The sequence below is a fragment of the Lolium rigidum genome, chromosome 5, assembly GCF_022539505.1.
Source record: "Lolium rigidum isolate FL_2022 chromosome 5, APGP_CSIRO_Lrig_0.1, whole genome shotgun sequence".
In the NCBI taxonomy this organism is placed as follows: Eukaryota; Viridiplantae; Streptophyta; class Magnoliopsida; order Poales; family Poaceae; genus Lolium; species Lolium rigidum.
The window spans coordinates 116,341,427-116,358,356 of NC_061512.1; the positions used below are offsets into that span (position 1 = coordinate 116,341,427).

The following is a 16,930-nucleotide window of genomic DNA, read 5'->3' on the forward strand; positions in this document are numbered from 1 at the left end:
GCACTACAGATTTGGCACTCCCGGGCCCCGCCAAAGTGGTTGACAACGCGGAACCGTTGCTGGACGGCGTACAGGCTCTACGTTGGTGGAACCGGGAAGACCACATCCCGTCGACAGATGCACATCTGATGGATTGGCGAATGGTGTGGCCGAAGAGCGTGAGTCTTAACTTTTGGACCGGGATAGCTTTGGTTTGTTGGCGCCTATGGCTCCACCGCAACGACTTCGTCTTTGAAGGTTCAAAAAAAAAAGATCTTTGTTGAGGCAGAGTTGTGGAGAGTAGACAACCTATTTAGAACTAGTCTAGCATTAGTGAACAGGTGGAGGTTGCCATGCCGTATCCTTGAAAAGGTCTCAGAAACATTTGCATGTAAGCCCTCCATCATGTTAGGAATCAACCAAAAATCTACCCTAAAGTTGAGTCCATGCAAACTACTTGTGCTGACATGGTAAAACGTTTTTGGGCATCTCATAGAGTTGCTCTCGGGTGAATTCCGCGTGTGAAATGAAAGCTGATTGTACCTGTAAATTTTAGACTTTTAGTACTGTTCGATAATGCAATATCTTGTAAATATTTTCAAATAGATTATGTATGAATAAAAATAAGTAAATCTACACACTAAAAATCAAAACGATCGAATCTACAAAATGCTAAAAGGTCTTATCCGTACACTCGGTCACATTGTTGCAGCTAGCTATCCAGTAGGAAAATGATCTGATTCCCCCGGGGGATACGGCGTTCGCAACCTCCCCCTTGCCTGTGCGCCGCGTGTCCTCGCCACGTCGTGTGGGACCCACCAAGACTGCTTACCTTCCACGCTTTCTTCCTCCTCCGCACAGTTCTGTTTAATCCCCTTTTTTCCTCTTTCTCTCCCTCAAACTCTCCCTGCCCACCATGATTGGAGATCAAGGGCCGGCGCCGGAGATCCTGCCGCCGTTGGCCGGCTGCCGCCACGCTTCGCGGCCCACGGCGACGCTGCTGCGGGTGTAACCGACGTCGGGGCCGGCCGCCGCTGCGAGGCGGGCGAAACCAGACCGCCAGGGCCACCTTGATGGGAGATCGGGCGCCGAAGATTCTGCCGCCGCGCTTCGCGGGCCACGGCGTCGCTGCTGCGTGCGCTACCAACGTCGGGGCCGGCCGCCGTTGCGAATCGCGACCAGCGTCGCCCGCCTCGCCGCCGCCGGTCGAAACTACGATGCGGTCCAGCTTCTCAGTGGCGGCAGCTGCGGCGTCCGGCTGCCGAAGGAGCTCCGTTAGGGCCCACGCCATGGTCATCCGTGCCTCCCGCTATGATTCCTGGTTGACTGCCTTTGCGCCGTCGCGTGTGAGTCTGGCTCCCTGGATGTCCCAACCATAGTGCTACTATTGCCCAACTTGTGTGCACGAAGCCACGATGCTACAATAGTATATTTTTTTGCTACAATTATTAAAACTGTTTTGCTACTTTTGGTACAAAATTATGCTACGATTTTCCGACGAGTTTGGGTTTGCTACGATTTCCGGCGGAGGGTGGATTTTTGCTACCATAGGCATAGGGTGTTGCTACTAGCAGCTTGTGGCGTTGCTTTCCTTGACGGACGGAGTTGCTACAACCTCGAACGGCGTTGCTGCCGGCTGCAGGCGATGTCTCCGTTGATGTTTTAGAGGATTTGCAACATATGAATAAAAAAATTTGCTACAATTTATTTTGCGGTTTTGCTACATCTGCGTAATATGTTTGCTACGTGGTCTCCGGCGAGGTCTCCGGCGAGTCCAGTCTTTTTATTTTCTTTTCTGAACGAACCGTTTTTGCTTCGATCATTTGCTGCCGGGGTGATTTTTTGCTGCCGGAGATGTTTTTTTGCTACATGCAAATCTAACCGTCAAAATGGTTGATCCGACGGCTGGGGACCCGGGGGCTGGGGAATCAGATCCCCCGGGGGACGCCCAGCAGTTTCCCAGTAGGAAAATGATCTGATTCCCCCGGGGCCTGTGCGCCGCGTGTCCTCGCCACGTCGTGTGGGACCCACCAAGACTGCTTACCTTCCACGCTTTCTTCCTCCTCCGCACAGTTCTGTTTAATCCCCTTTTTTCCTCTTTCTCTCCCTCAAACTCTCCCCGCCCACCATGATTGGAGATCAAGGGCCGGCGCCGGAGATCCCGCCGCCGTTGGCCGGCTGCCGCCACGCTCGCGGCCCACGGCGACGCCGCTGCGGGTGTAACCGACGCCGGGGCCGGCCGCCGCCGCGAGGCGGGCGAAACCAGACCGCCGGGGCCACCTTGATGGGAGATCGGGCGCCGAAGATCTCGCCGCCGCGCTTCGCGGGCCACGGCGTCGGCTGCCGCGTGCGCTACCAACGTCGGGGCCGGCCGCCGTTGCGGATCGCGACTGGCGTCGCCCGCCTCGCCGCCGCCGGTCGAAACTACGATGCGGTCCAGCTTCTCGGTGGCGGCAGCTGCGGCGTCCGGCTGCCGAAGGAGCTCCGTTAGGGCCCACGCCATGGTCATCCGTGCCTCCCGCTATGATTCCCGGTTGATCGCCTTGCGCCGTCGCGTGTGAGTCTGGCTCCCTGGATGTCCCAACCATAGTGCTACTATTGCCCAACTTGTGTGCACGAAGCCACGATGCTACAATAGTATATTTTTTTGCTACAATTATTAAAACTGTTTTGCTACTTTTGGTACAAAATTATGCTACGATTTTCCGACGAGTTTGGGTTTGCTACGATTTTCGGCGGAGGGTGGATTTTTGCTACCATAGGCATAGGGTGTTGCTACTAGCAGCTTGTGGCGTTGCTTTCCTTGACGGACGGAGTTGCTACAACCTCGAACGGCGTTGCTGCCGTGCTGCAGGCGATGTCTCCGTTGATGTTTTAGAGGATTTGCAACATATGAATAAAAAAATTTGCTACAATTTATTTTGCGGTTTTGCTACATCTGCGTAATATGTTTGCTACGTGGTCTCCGGCGAGGTCTCCGGCGAGTCCAGTCTTTTTATTTTCTTTTCTGAACGAACCGTTTTTTGCTTCAGTCATTTGCTGCCGGGGTGATTTTTTGCTGCCGGAGATGTTTTTTTGCTACATGCAAATCTAACCGTCAAAATGGTTGATCCGACGGCTGGGGACCCGGGGGCTGGGGAATCAGATCCCCCGGGGGACGCCCAGCAGTTTCCTATCCAGTATCCACTGCGGCCAGCCATAACGGCACTGACGCCACGCCACGGGCGAACGGAAAGGCGGCCAGGCCCCGACACGCGCAAACCGCCCAACCGAAGAACACGGCCCGCCCAGTTAGCACAACGCAGCAAGAACATCTGTCGAAGAAAGTCGCCCAAAGTTGGCGCGATAACGGATCCAGGAGTCACAGATTCCTAGTACCTGGAGACAATTTTAATTATCGTCTATCTGTCCAGTATCCACGGCGGCCCGCCATTATTGTGTACACTCCAGAAACAGCGTCGCGTCTCGTCCCCGGCGTGCCGACCCAGACGGCCAACCCCCCGGCCTCCTATATATCCTCCTCGTGCTCCCATCCATGATCCATCTACCACCCATCGCTCCACTCCAGTTCTCAGCCCACGCCTCCTCTCGGTCGACGGCCACACGGGCACACTGCACGGCGATGGGGAAGAAGAACAGCATGGCGGCGGCGTTCGCCCTCCTCGTCCTCGCCGCCTCCGCGCTTTCGTCGCTGCCCACGCCGTGCCTCGCCGTGACGTCGCCGTACGTGCGGCCGAGGGCCAGGGCGACGCTCTCCCTGCCCGCCCACGCCCACGCCGACGGACAGACGCCGCAGCAGGTACGCCGGCCGCGCTTCCTCGAATGTTGCTCTCTTTCCTGCCTAGCTTGTTTTCTTCAGCGCATCTTAGATTCGGAAACCACGGCCGGCCGTCATGCGTGATCAAGCCGTTTCGCGGTCCGAATTTTTGAAATATCAGCCGTGCGTCGAGATCAGTTTCGAGTTTTTTTTTTCCTTTGGTAGGTCGAGTGTTAGTCGGAGAAAATGTTCTGTAGATGAGGTCCAATCGACACCAAAGAATCCTAACCCCCGTAGCAACCTCGTCTGTTTCTAGACTCTAGTGTCCACGCATGCTAAGTTAGGAAGGAATTAACAACTGTATGATCCCAGGATACTGGTTGGATTCTCGCGCGGCAGGACTAGAGCGTCAGCATTCCGCTGCGGATCTGCATTTGTTTAGTGTGGCCTAGCTAGAGAAGGCGACAAGGAAGAAGAAACCAAGGCGGGCTCAACTTCCGGATATCTTCTTGCTTCCTCCATATTCACGATTGATTCCCAACCTTGACGATGTCGGCATGTGGTTTGGCGGCCTAGGTGCCATAGCTGGCCCCAGCACTAGCATATCTTTTGGTATAGTACTGCTTAATCATGCTCCTAAAAGGAAAAGCAGCAATATCTTTCGCTAAATGCTGCCTGTGCTGCAATATCACCAGAGTTAGTGCTGCAATTAATGATGACAGTCTCGAGCCACGGTTCATGTCTTGCCCTTTCCCTGCAAATATTATCTACTACTGAATACGATCTTAATTATCTGCCCATAACATGCCAAACTTCTGTCCGGCCTGTGTGAAAACAGTTGTTGCAAGAATGATAGAGTCCTGTGCTGTTGGCCTGCACAGCTCACGCTAAAGCCATGAACCCAGGCATTCAAATGTTCACACTCGCATTAAATGTAGTGTTCAGGAACGGAATTAGGTCCATCCTGTACCTGTATATGCAAAATTGTGAAGCTTTTCAGTCATGGGTAGATTGTGCCATTCTCTGCAACTGCTAAGGCAGCAAGGGCAATCAAAGATCATCTCTTTTTACAACCCGTACATGCAGTTTCTGAATGTAAGCAAGGAAGAGATGTTAGATTTCCTCCTGCCACTTTCAGTCATAAACTTGCCAACTTTCACTGGAAACCCAAATATGGCATTCAGTAATCATCTTTGCCAAAACAAACTATTTCTTTGGGAAGAAATTATTCATTTTTCTGAATGTAATCATGGATTGCTCCTGCCTCTTTCTGTCATAAGGTACAAGGGGCATTCTGACTAAAACCCCGAATCTGGAATGTAGTAGTCATTTTCCTCTTTGGTGTAGGAAGACAGTAATGTTTAAAATCTTTTCAACAGCCCCTGTATTATTTGGCTGGTCTATTTACAGATTATCATAGGACTATTGACGTATCAGTTATTACTGTCCCATGAAGCAAAGCTGCGCTCGCATGTTTGCTCATATGTTTGCCGTTGCAGAGTTTGACCATTGTCACTATGACATGGGTAGACACACTAGACTACACAATTTGATAGCAAAAGCTTTTCCTCCTAAAATATACTGCGCTTCTCTTTTTAAGACTCGTTTAACATCACACTTGATATGTCTGAAACATGTTTTTTTTTCTTACTACTAAGCCAGTATAAGTATTCATGTGGAACAAATCTCCACTATGGTATGGAGCATGGAAGTTCACTGTTTCCTGAATTTAGACATTGTTTTCTTATGCACAATTAACTAATTGATTGATTTGAAAGAGGCCTTACTGATAGAGAATTTAAATAAGAAGTATGAAATGAATTGACCTCGGTTACCCGGGCATTTCAGAAAAGCAGAAAATAACTTGCTATTGGTAAACTGTTTCGTCCGTTTTTGTATTAGTTTTTTTTTTTGCTGTTCTAGAACAAATTGAAGTTAAGATGCAACATTATAGCTTGTCACATGAGTAACTGTAGTTGGTAAAAAGCTACCTTTGATCAAAGAACATAAACAGGGTACGATTGTTTTAAGTATCTGACCATAAACATGCCAAACTTCTGTCCGGCCTGTGTGGAAACAATTGTTGCAAGCATGATAGAGTCCTGTGTTGTTGTTTTTTGAACACAAGCATATATTACCATTAGAGACCATAGTACAACATATCTCGGCAGCAAAGCGCTGAGTAGGAAACAAAGGTGCCTAGACGCACAAAATAAAAGAAAGATGATCTAAGAACTTGCAGTTGACACCAAAGATAGAGTCCTGTGTTGTTGGCCTGGCTCACGCTAAAGCCATAGACCCAAGCATTCAAATGTTCACACTTGCATTAAATGCAGTACGCAAGATTGGAGTAGGCACATCCTGTATCTGTTTATGCAAACTGTGATACTTTTCAGTCATGTGTAGATAGTGCCATTTTCTGCAACTGGTAACGTAGTAAGGGCAATCAAAGATCATCTCTGTTTACAATCTTTATGCAGTTTCTGAATGTAAGCAAGGAAACGACGTTGGATTCCTGCTGCCTCTTTAAGCCATAAAATTCTAATAAAACTCTGGCTAAAAACCCATATATGACGTTCATCAATCATCTTCTTTTTCCAAAAGTAAAACATCATCTCTTTTCACATGGACATTATACATTTTCTGCATATAATCACGAAAAAAACGTTGGATTGCCCTTGCCACTTCCAGTCATAAACTACAAGTGAAATAGTGACTAAAACCCCAAATCTGGCATGCAGTAATATTTTTTCCTCTATATATATGGTCTAGGATGTTTGCAATGTTCTAAATCTTTTCAACAACCCTTGTATTATTCAAAAGTCAACGTTTTTAAAGTTGACTAAGTTTATACGTAAAAAAAATGAACATTTACAATACTGAGTCAATATCAATAGATTCACCACAAAGTATTTTTTCTTAATGTGTTCATTCCATATTATAGGTGTAATTTTTTCCTAAATATTTAGTCAAAGTTAGTAAGATTTGACTTTTTACTAATCTTTAGATGCCTTACATTTTGGGACAGAGGGGAGTATTTTTTTTATTACCACATAAGTCTTGACCTTTCTTCTATTACAGTCCCACGAATCAAACTGCTCTCACATATTTGCCGTTGCAGAGTTTGGTCATTGCCAGTATGGCATGGTAGTACTACTTGAAGAGTACACAATTTGGCAACAAACATTTCGTCCTGAAAACTATTGTGCTTGTCTTTTAAGACTCGTTTAACATCACAGTTGATGTGATTGAAACATGTTTAACTCGTTACTACTAAGCCAATATTCATGTTGACACCTTGTTCTACAGCATGGAAGTTCACTGTTCCCTGAATTATTTACGTATTGTCGTCATGTGCACGGTTAACTAATATGTTGATGAGAAAGGGGCCTTACTGATTAGAGAATTTAAAATAGAAGTGTGAAATGAACAGAGTTCGTCTACCCAGATATTTCAGAAAACCAGAAAAAAATTGCTCCTGGTAATCTGTTTTGTACGATATGGTATTACGGAGTAGTTTTTTTGTTGCTAAACTAGAATAAATTGTACTAGTTGAGATGAAACACTACGATTTGTGTTATGAATTGATGTAGTAGGTACAAAATATATGAATCACTAGCTGTTCTATTGTTCATACTGTGGTACAACTTTCAGGTGCATGTGTCGGCTGTAGGCCCTGACCAGATGAGGGTGACATGGATCACCGACGACGACGCACCGGCCACGGTAGAGTACGGCACGGCTCCAGGCCAGTACCCATTCTCGGCGACCGGAAGCACCACGGCGTACTCCTACGTCTTGTATCATTCTGGGAACATCCATAACGCCGTGGTCGGTCCACTGAAACCTAGCACGACGTACTACTATCGGTGCAGCTCCGACCCGTCGCGCGAGTTCTCCTTCAGGACGGCCCCTCAGGACTCCCTTTCAACTTCGTCATCGCCGGTACGAATGAAATGCGGCTTGCTGTCAGTTTTGACATCAACCAATTAATTTCCAAGTTTCTGATGACTGTCATGCGACTCACTGCAATGGAAGTGCAGGCGATTTGGGGCAGACGGAATGGACGAATTCCACGCTGCAGCACATAGCCGCCGCCGACTACGACATGCTGCTCCTCCCCGGCGACCTCTCGTACGCGGACCTGGACCAGCCGCGCTGGGACTCGTACGGGCGCCTGGTGGAGCCGCTGGCGAGCGCGCGGCCGTGGATGGTGACCCAGGGCAACCACGAGGTGGAGAAGATCCCGCTCATCGAGCACCCGTTCAAGGCCTACAACGCGCGGTGGCGCATGCCGTACGACGCCGGCGCCTCTCCGTCCGGGTCGAACCTCTTCTACTCTTTCGACGTGGCCGGCGGCGCCGTGCACGTCATCATGCTCGGCTCGTACACCGATTACGACACCGGCTCGGCGCAGCACGACTGGCTGCGGGGCGACCTCGCCATGATCGACCGGAGCAAGGCGTCGTTCGTGGTGGCGCTGGTGCACGCGCCGTGGTACAACAGCAACGAGGCGCACCAGGGGGAGGGCGACGCCATGCGCGACGCCATGGAGGCGATGCTCTACGGCGCTCGCGTGGACGCGGTGTTCGCGGGGCACGTGCACGCGTACGAGAGGTTCAGTCGCGTGTACGGCGGCAAGGATGACCAGTGCGGGCCGGTGTACGTGACGATCGGCGACGGCGGGAACCGGGAGGGGCTGGCGGAGAAGTACATCGACCCGCAGCCGAGCACGTCGGTGTACCGGGAGGCCAGCTTCGGGCATGGAAGGCTGCAGGTCGCGAACACGACGCACGCGCTGTGGACGTGGCACCGGAACGACGACAACGAGCCGGTGGTGACCGACCAGGTCTGGATCACCAGCCTCGCGTCAAACCCTGCCTGTAACAAAAAGTGATCAGATCAGCAGCCGATACATATATGTTCTTCATACATGATGTATGTGTTCAGTATTGGTAGTTATTATTGTTCGTCATCATGATGGCACTCCGTTTGAGGAGATGGCCATGGCTTGAAAGGGATGACACGAGCAAAATTTGGATTGGTTTGAGAAACCCTTGCATGCACGGATGTGATACACACATATTGTTGCCATCACTACTGCATGAGCCCTAGGATTTGGGTGTGCTTGTGGAATGCTTCAGTTTGGATAAATTCACTATCCAAGCATCCAATGATGTGCTGTAAACTAGACATGCTCTACTTCACTTAATAAACGACAAGTATTAATCATAGTGCCTCAATTTGGATTCTGAACTATCCCGCTTCTTGTGGCATTCCGGCACCTCCTCGCTGCTTTCGCTTCTTCCTAAGATATAACTGTTGGTTTTAGTGGTTTATCTATAGTGTTGTTCTTCTGGATCATGAGGTGTTCTTGCTGATACCTGATGAATAGGTGAGTGCTAGGAACAGCTGTTATGAACATGTTATTTGACTAGTGCAGATCATTGGTGAATGGGCAGCAGATGGAAATCGGTTGATGTGTTGTTTATACTACCTCCATCCTAAGGCTTGAGGCCTATTTTTTTTTTCAGAAAGTCAAACAAAGCAAAGTTTGATCAAACTTTTAGAAAAATTATGAACAAATTTCATATTTTGTAGACACCATATGAAAATATATTTCATTATCTATCTAATGATATTGATTTTGTACTTTTCATGTTAATGATTTTTGATAAAAACTTAGTAACTTAACATAGCTTGACTTTCTGAAGAAAAAAAAGGTCTTAGACTAGTCATAGTGGGAAGTAACATAGAGTAGTAACATATGTTACTACCTCTATTGTGGTTAGTAACATCAAAGTAGTATCATAGATGTCTTCATTAATTAGCTTGTAAACTCATTGTATCTGGAAATGTGATGTTACAGTAACTAGCTATGTTACCCTATTCTCCTATCTTCTCATTAACTTACTGCCACATAAGTAAATTTGGTGAGTTGGACACTTAGTTACTAGTGAAGTTACTCCCACTATGTATGTGCTGCTAGGTAGTTGCTAGGCAATGTAGGGTGCACTAGATTCATTCCCCTGCACAACAATGGTTGATCATGTAGCTGTCAAAAGTCTTTTCTCTTTCTCCTTCTCCTTATGCAAGCTTACGGCTGGTTGGATATTTATCCATGTTTGACATTTCCTTTTCTTTGTTTGTTTCTCTTATTGTAGGAAATGAAGATATTGGAGAGATGAGGAAGATCAAGATTAGTATAGTTTTTCTTTTTATTCTTTGTGTGATCTTCTTTTTATTTATTTTCTAGTTTGCAACACTTCAACATATGTTGTAAAAATTCTTATGTGAGGAATAATTATATGTAACATTTAATTCTGATTTTTTAAATTTACATTCCTTATCTATATTATATTATGGAACAATATTCCAGCTTAATTAATTCAGGAATTTCAGTGTCAAAAGTTTTTTGCCCAAATAATCTATGAGTTTGTTTATTTTAATTTTACTCCTCAATTCGGTATTGTTTTTGGATAAAGGAAATATATTAATATCGAGAGATATCAATTACACTCAGCCACTGCAACAACGCAATACCCTAATGATAGTACGGATGCACACACCAAAAAAAAAGTTCCGCTACGCTATTCCAGCCATAAAAGCAACAATACATCCACCACCAAGACAACACCTGAACTCCGGACTTTTCAAAAACGACGCCTTCAAGTAGGGAACAATGCACAAGCGTTGTCGTCGAGATCTTAGGTTTTCACCCTGAAGATAGTCTCCGCTCTAAAAAAATGCCTTCAATAAGACCATTGCCAAACACAACTAATTAAAGCCAGACCTTGGATTTTCACCCTAAGAGGTAAGACTCTGAACTTCACATGTGTTGCCATCCCCACTTGCATACTGCTGCTGCGAAGCCCAGAATACCAAGCAAGTCCCTCAACATCGCTGAGACTCAAACCTCAATTGCTAGTCCTCCAATCCGGCCTTCATGATATTCTCCGCATCTGATTTCACCATGGACCAGAATATCATCTGACAGAAACACAGAGCAGAGCTTCGCGCCGCTCCCTCCAGAACCAAACGATCGGAATAAAAGCATGGGTGCGCAAGACCGAATACCACCCGATCCAGCGAGCTCAAGGCAAAACGTGCACTGTTACATTCGCTGGTGGAGCCTTCCGGAACTCGACACTCCAGCCAAATCCAATAGGACATGCATCAAGAAGATCTTCGTCTTGACGTGAGAGGAACCATAGGACCTCCGCCTTTATTCAGGCCGAGCCCCATGCAACCGGCCATCCTCGCCGCCATCACACCGAAACCGGCTGAACAAACAAGCCAAGGATGTGGACGTGAGCCAGCAAGCTACACAACAGCCCTCGACACCCGCGAAACCTTGGCCCGCCAAGCCCATCTGGGCCTAGATTAGGCCCTGGCCGCACCTCCGCCGGCAGCAACACGAGGCCGCCGCCGATGGCATCCACCGAGGGCCGCCGCTTCCCTAGCCATCGGCCGCCTCCGCACCCCACCACCAGTCACGACGCCCCACGCCCCACCGTCCCGCCACAGGACAGCGGACCTAGGCGGGAGACCTAGGCCCGCGGCATGCCTCCACCGTCGAGTGAGACAGCTGCCTGGCCGGGAAACGCCGCCCCGACCGCCGCCCACGGCCATCCCGCATACGTCACCCCAGCCGCATCTTCAAGGACAGCCGCCGCAATCCCCCCACCCCTAGCACCTTAGGTACCAGGGATCCGCTGCCACCACAGCCGACGCCGGCAGCAGCGACGGGAGGGAGCTCGAGGGAGGGAGGGGAAGGAGGTGACGTGATTTTTGAGCCCCCGGCGGCGCCCTAGGGAGCACTGCGGGAGGGGAGGGGCGGGTTCGACCATTTATGAGCCAGTTAGAGCAGAAAATCCTAGTTGGTGCAGATGCCGAGAAGTGAAATTCTCCCCATTTTTTATTCGGTATTGTTAAATACCTTGAACATATGTATATTATTCTTTCTGGAAACCAAATTCTAATTTGATGTTTGAATCAATGTATTGGTGTGTGTTCATCATAATTATACTCTATATCCCAATTGTGTCCAAAATCTAAATAGCTTCTAACTTATTTTCTAGCAAAGATCATCTCAAAATTTGTCGCACTCACATCGATGACATAATTCCATTCCACCGACGTAAGAGAAACCCCGATCTCTTTGTATTGTTAGTAAATGCTTGAAATTTCTTCAAATTTTCTATACATAAATACAATGCACACATTGGTCTTCGAGCTGTTTCTAGTCTCTAAATTTTCGGATGTTACACTACGTATAGCAATCACACCCCGCGTGACCTAGACCGGGACCGCACGGCCCAGATTGAGCCAGCTCGCTGCCCAGATTAGGCCCACCCGGCGGTCGCAGCGGCCAGGGGAGCCACGAGAGGAAAGTCTTGTGCTGGGGATGTTGCCCTCCGGAGCTGCCGTAGCGCGGGAGACCTGGGAGGGAGGGATGGGGAGGTCTTGCAGGGATACCAAGGTGGTGGTCTCGCCGGTGCGTGGGTGAAAGCGTGGAAGGAGATATGACAGGGGCGTCTAGATGGGCATTTAGAAAAATGTTAAATGAGTCAATAATATATTATCATTTATGTGCAACCTAGAGTATAAACAATTCCACGTTAAGATTTTGCACACTCGTAGGATGCATCTTTAACTACATCCAAACTTTTCTTCAATTCCTTAAGAACTTGTGAATATGATTTTCTCAATTTTAATATTTCCTCCTATCCAAAATACTTGTCCAAAAATACACGTATCTAGACATGTTTTAGTGCGTAGATTTTCTTATAATTGAACAAGTATTTCAAATAAGAAGAATTAACGGAATCCTACATATAGCTCGCCCCCGTTTATCCACGCTTTTCCCCCTCTGACCATGCATATTCTGTAGCGACTAGCTCTTCTCCACGCCGTCAGGCCAAAGATCGGCTGTCACGGTGGCACCGATGATGATACGGGGCGACCTTCGGTCTCCACCGCATCATGTGCGTCAACGCCGACACGTCACGCAAAGGTGAATCTTCTCCTTTATGCGTGCCTACAATTGTCCCTCATGAATGGTATGCTACTTCATCCTCCTTCATATGACCATGATAGGAACACATCGCCAAGTACGGAGGAAGTGGACGACACCATGGAGGCTCGAGAACTCAAGGCCGAGGTCATGGAGGCATGGAAGAGAAGAAGGAAGAAGAGCGCCCGAGGTCGCCAAGAAGAGACGGCGCATGAAGCACGACTGCTCGGATTATCCGCCCCACTAAGGCCGGACAATCCGCCCCCCTATGCGTCCAAGTCAATTCGGGCCAAGTCCCATGTACCCCTTGTATGCTCTAAACTACCCCTCCTTAGTGGCTCCCTATATATAGGCTCCCACCTCCCCCTTCATTAGGTTAGGAATGAACTTGAGAGAATTAGGCTCATGCCTCCACCATCCCTTTGGGATTAGGGAAACCCCTCCTTAGATTTACCCAAATCTATTGTACAAGCGCACTCCTTATATGATTAGTCTCTCACACTCGTGATTCAACCACCGGTCTCTCACTCGTGTGATTCTACCGATCGTATACCGATCTTCCTTTCGGGGATTCTACCGCGTGTCTCTCCCTTGAGAGATTCTATCGGGATAGTGGTTTGGGCTATCGGGAGTAAACCGGAATTGTATCGGGTTGGTGTGTGTTTGCGTGTGTTCATCGTGTTATTCGCCGTGTTCTTCGTGTTCTTCCCCTCCCCCGCCTTTCCCTCGGTCAATTCGTGAGATCGGGCAACCCACGTGGCCTTAGGCCGCATCATATGGTATCAGAGCAAAGGTTGCCACGAATTTGACCCTCCAATTTCACCAATTTCGCCCAAAAATTTCCCAAAAAAATTTTGCCCCAAAAAATAGCTCGAATTTGGATCTCTGGATTTGTTGAGTTTTTTGTGGTTTTGGTCCACAGATCTGTTGTCTCTTGTGTTGATCTACGTCCCCTCCAATTTTCACCGTCAAATTCCTTGTATATCTCCGTGAATCGACGATTTTTTGCCCCAAATTTCCGCTGCGTGTTCATCCAGTTCGTCCTGTTCGTGCTCACCGGCACTGCCGGCCGATTCGTGGCGGCACTGCCGGCCCCCATCATCTTCAACCTCACAGGCCTGCCCCGGCTCGATCCCCACCACGCGCACGCCAATCTGCCAAGCCGCCGCCGCCCCTGGCTCCCATCCACCAGCGCTCGCCGCTCCGCCTTTGCTCCAATCGCCCAAGGCCGCCCCTCAGCAGCGCCCGCCCGCGCCGTCCGCTCCTCAACCACGCCGCGCGCTGCCCAGGCTCCAGGCCCGCCGCCTCCAACCACCTCCGCCCGGCCAAGCTTCGCCTGATCCCGCACACCACCAGGCCGCGACCCCTCCCTAGCTCGAGCTTCTCGCGCTCAACACGCGCGCCCCAGGCCACCGCCTCCACGCCACCACGCGCCCGCAGCAGCACGCCTCCACGCCGCGCCTGGCCCTCCACCCGCTCGGCCTGACCACCAGCAGCGCGCCGCCTTGCTCGCCTCCACGCTCGCCCCAGGCCACTGCCCCGCCGGCCACCAACCTCCCGTACTCCACGCGCGCTGCTCCAGATCGAGCCCATACAGCAATCAACCCGCGCCCGCGCCAAGCAAAGAGCCGCCGCTCGATTTCCTCAGCTCAGCTCCATTCACGCAAGAATTTTAGAGCCCGGCACTGCCGGCCAAATCCTAGCGGTACTGCCGCCGAGCGCAGACCGGCACTGCCGGCCACACTACACCGGCACTGCCGCCCAGGTCCATCTGCTGTTCAAGTTTCAGCTCACTTTGACTCATCTTTTTGCCCCAAATTTTGACAACTTTCCGGCGTCCGTTTGACTCCAAACTTTAACAACATCCTCCAACGACTCCACATAGCCTACCTCTAATTTTTGACTATTTTTGGAGCCCAACTTTTGACCGCTCGTTTTGACCCAACTTTTCGGGCATTGACTTAATTTGCTCGGTTTCCGATTTGGAGTGCATCGGTTGTCTATTTCGCTTCCGCGCCTACATCAACACCGCGACGACACCGTTGGCACCCCGGATTCCGTCGCAACTTCACCATCGTCATCGACACCACCACTTCGCCATCGCAAGTTCGTGTGCTTGACACCGCCTAACATCAATAGGTATAACTTGCCTCCCCTTGTAGCCCCGTTTCTTTCTTTGTGTACCTATCCCATTGAGAGTGGCTTTTCGAGTGTTGCGAAGCATTGCACAAGTGTCACGACCGTGAGAGGGTGTGTGTGCGTTGTGTTGAGCAAAGCTCCGAAGCAAGCTCGGTGAGAAAGATACACAAAAGAAGAAAAAGTGTGACATAGAGAAAAATAAAGCTTCTAAGCATAGAAAAAAAGAAAAAAAAAAAGAAAAAGAAAAAGAAATAGAAAAAGAGTGTGTGTCCACCGATACAAAGGAGTGCAAAGCTTGTGAGCACTAAGAGAGAAAAGAGAAGAGTGGCATTTGTGCAAATCTAGTTGCTTCTCTCATATGCAACCAAGCTACGGTCTCTCTTGTGTTGGCGCGACACCGAGCTAATAGTCTTCGTTAGGACCATCTTTGTTACTTGCTCACTTACTTGGTCGCGCTAACCCCATTGATCTTCTTGTGTGTGTTTCCGTGTTTTCTTGACATAGATCACCACTTTTGACATTTGACTTTGGATCTTACCCACATTTGACAATAGACTTTTCCGTTGATCTTTTTCGTTTGCTATCCACTCCTTACCCACCACATATAGAGTTCTTAGCCTTTTGCGTGTGCTTTGAGTGTGTGTGTGAGTAACCCGATACATTTCGAATTTGCTCTTGACTTGAACCATTTTTCCGATACTTTCTTGAAAGGTGGGATACTTGTGTAGCTTTCCTTCCACCACATACACATACACCTATCCTAGTGAGCCATATACATGATGACCCCACAAGAGCAAGCCGAGATGAGAGCATACTTCGCCGAGCTAGATGCTCGAGAAGCCCAAATGACACCCAAAGATAAAGCCGAGTGCAACGCATACTTCAAACACCTTGAGAGCAAGAGTGATACACACCATGAGTCGAGTGAGGATGTTTCGATTTCTAACAACTTAACCTCTACTCCGCTTGTGTTGTCTTCCTCTTTGCTAGGTTGCTCGGACATCGACGACGCCATTGCCATGGAGATGAGGGACTCCACTATATGTGAGATGAGCGACTCCACTATATGTGAGATGAGCGAATCCACTATATGTGAGATGAGTGACTCCACTATATGTGAGCTTGATGAGTGCCTCCACTTCGAGAGCATGAGTGATACACCAAGTGAGATGAGAGTGGTAGTTGATAGGTCATGTGAGGCCATTTCGAATTCTAACAACTTACCCTCTACCTCTAGTGTGTTTCCTTGTGTCTTATTAGGTCCCATGGATGACGAGACGCCGATCATGGAGAATATGTACATGGTGCATGAAGATGATCATATCACACCATGCTTGCTTGAAGATGAACATGGAGGCCACATCGAGCCTACCTCTTCCACAACACCTACCTCATATGAGCGGGACTACAAAGGTACCTATATGGGTGTTGATGATGCCATGATCCCACTAGTGGACATGATGATTTGTGAGTGCTTGCATGAGTTGGATGATCCTATTGCTATGTCATATGCTTCTTTCACTTTCCCTTGTGATACTTGTGCCATTGTTGATCATGTGGAAGTAGTTGCTTGTGACACTTGGACCATGCCATGCTATGAGTGTTTCGATTTCTATCCTATTGCTTGCAATATGTCGAACAATTTCTCTTTCCCATGTATTGCTTGCAATGTTGATGATAATGCTTGTGTTGTGACAACCTTGATGAACAATTGCTCTTTCCCTAGGTTGGTCAACAACAATGATGAAATTTTGAAAATGTTTTGTGCTACATGCTTGCAATATTCTCCCATTAGTGCAACCAAAATGTTGAATACTTGCTCTTTCCAATGCTTGGTTTGCAATGATGTTCATATGCTTGTGAATGAGATTGCCCCCATAGCTCTCTCACCTTTTGGAGACTTTGCACCTATCCATGTTGCGCATGTTCCTAAGTTTTCCCGCATATTCACCATGTGTACTATAATAGCTTGCTTACCGCTAATGGTGATGTGCAAAAGAAATGGCGCATCATGATGGATGATGTGTTCATATACCATG

At 48.6% G+C, this 16,930-nt stretch overlaps 1 pseudogene; it reads left to right on the top strand.

Moving 5' to 3' along the window:
* The first annotated feature begins 3,601 nt into the window (after positions 1 to 3,601).
* LOC124656300 lies at positions 3,602 to 8,717 on the top strand (annotated as a pseudogene).
* Positions 8,718 to 16,930: the final 8,213 nt, after the last annotated feature.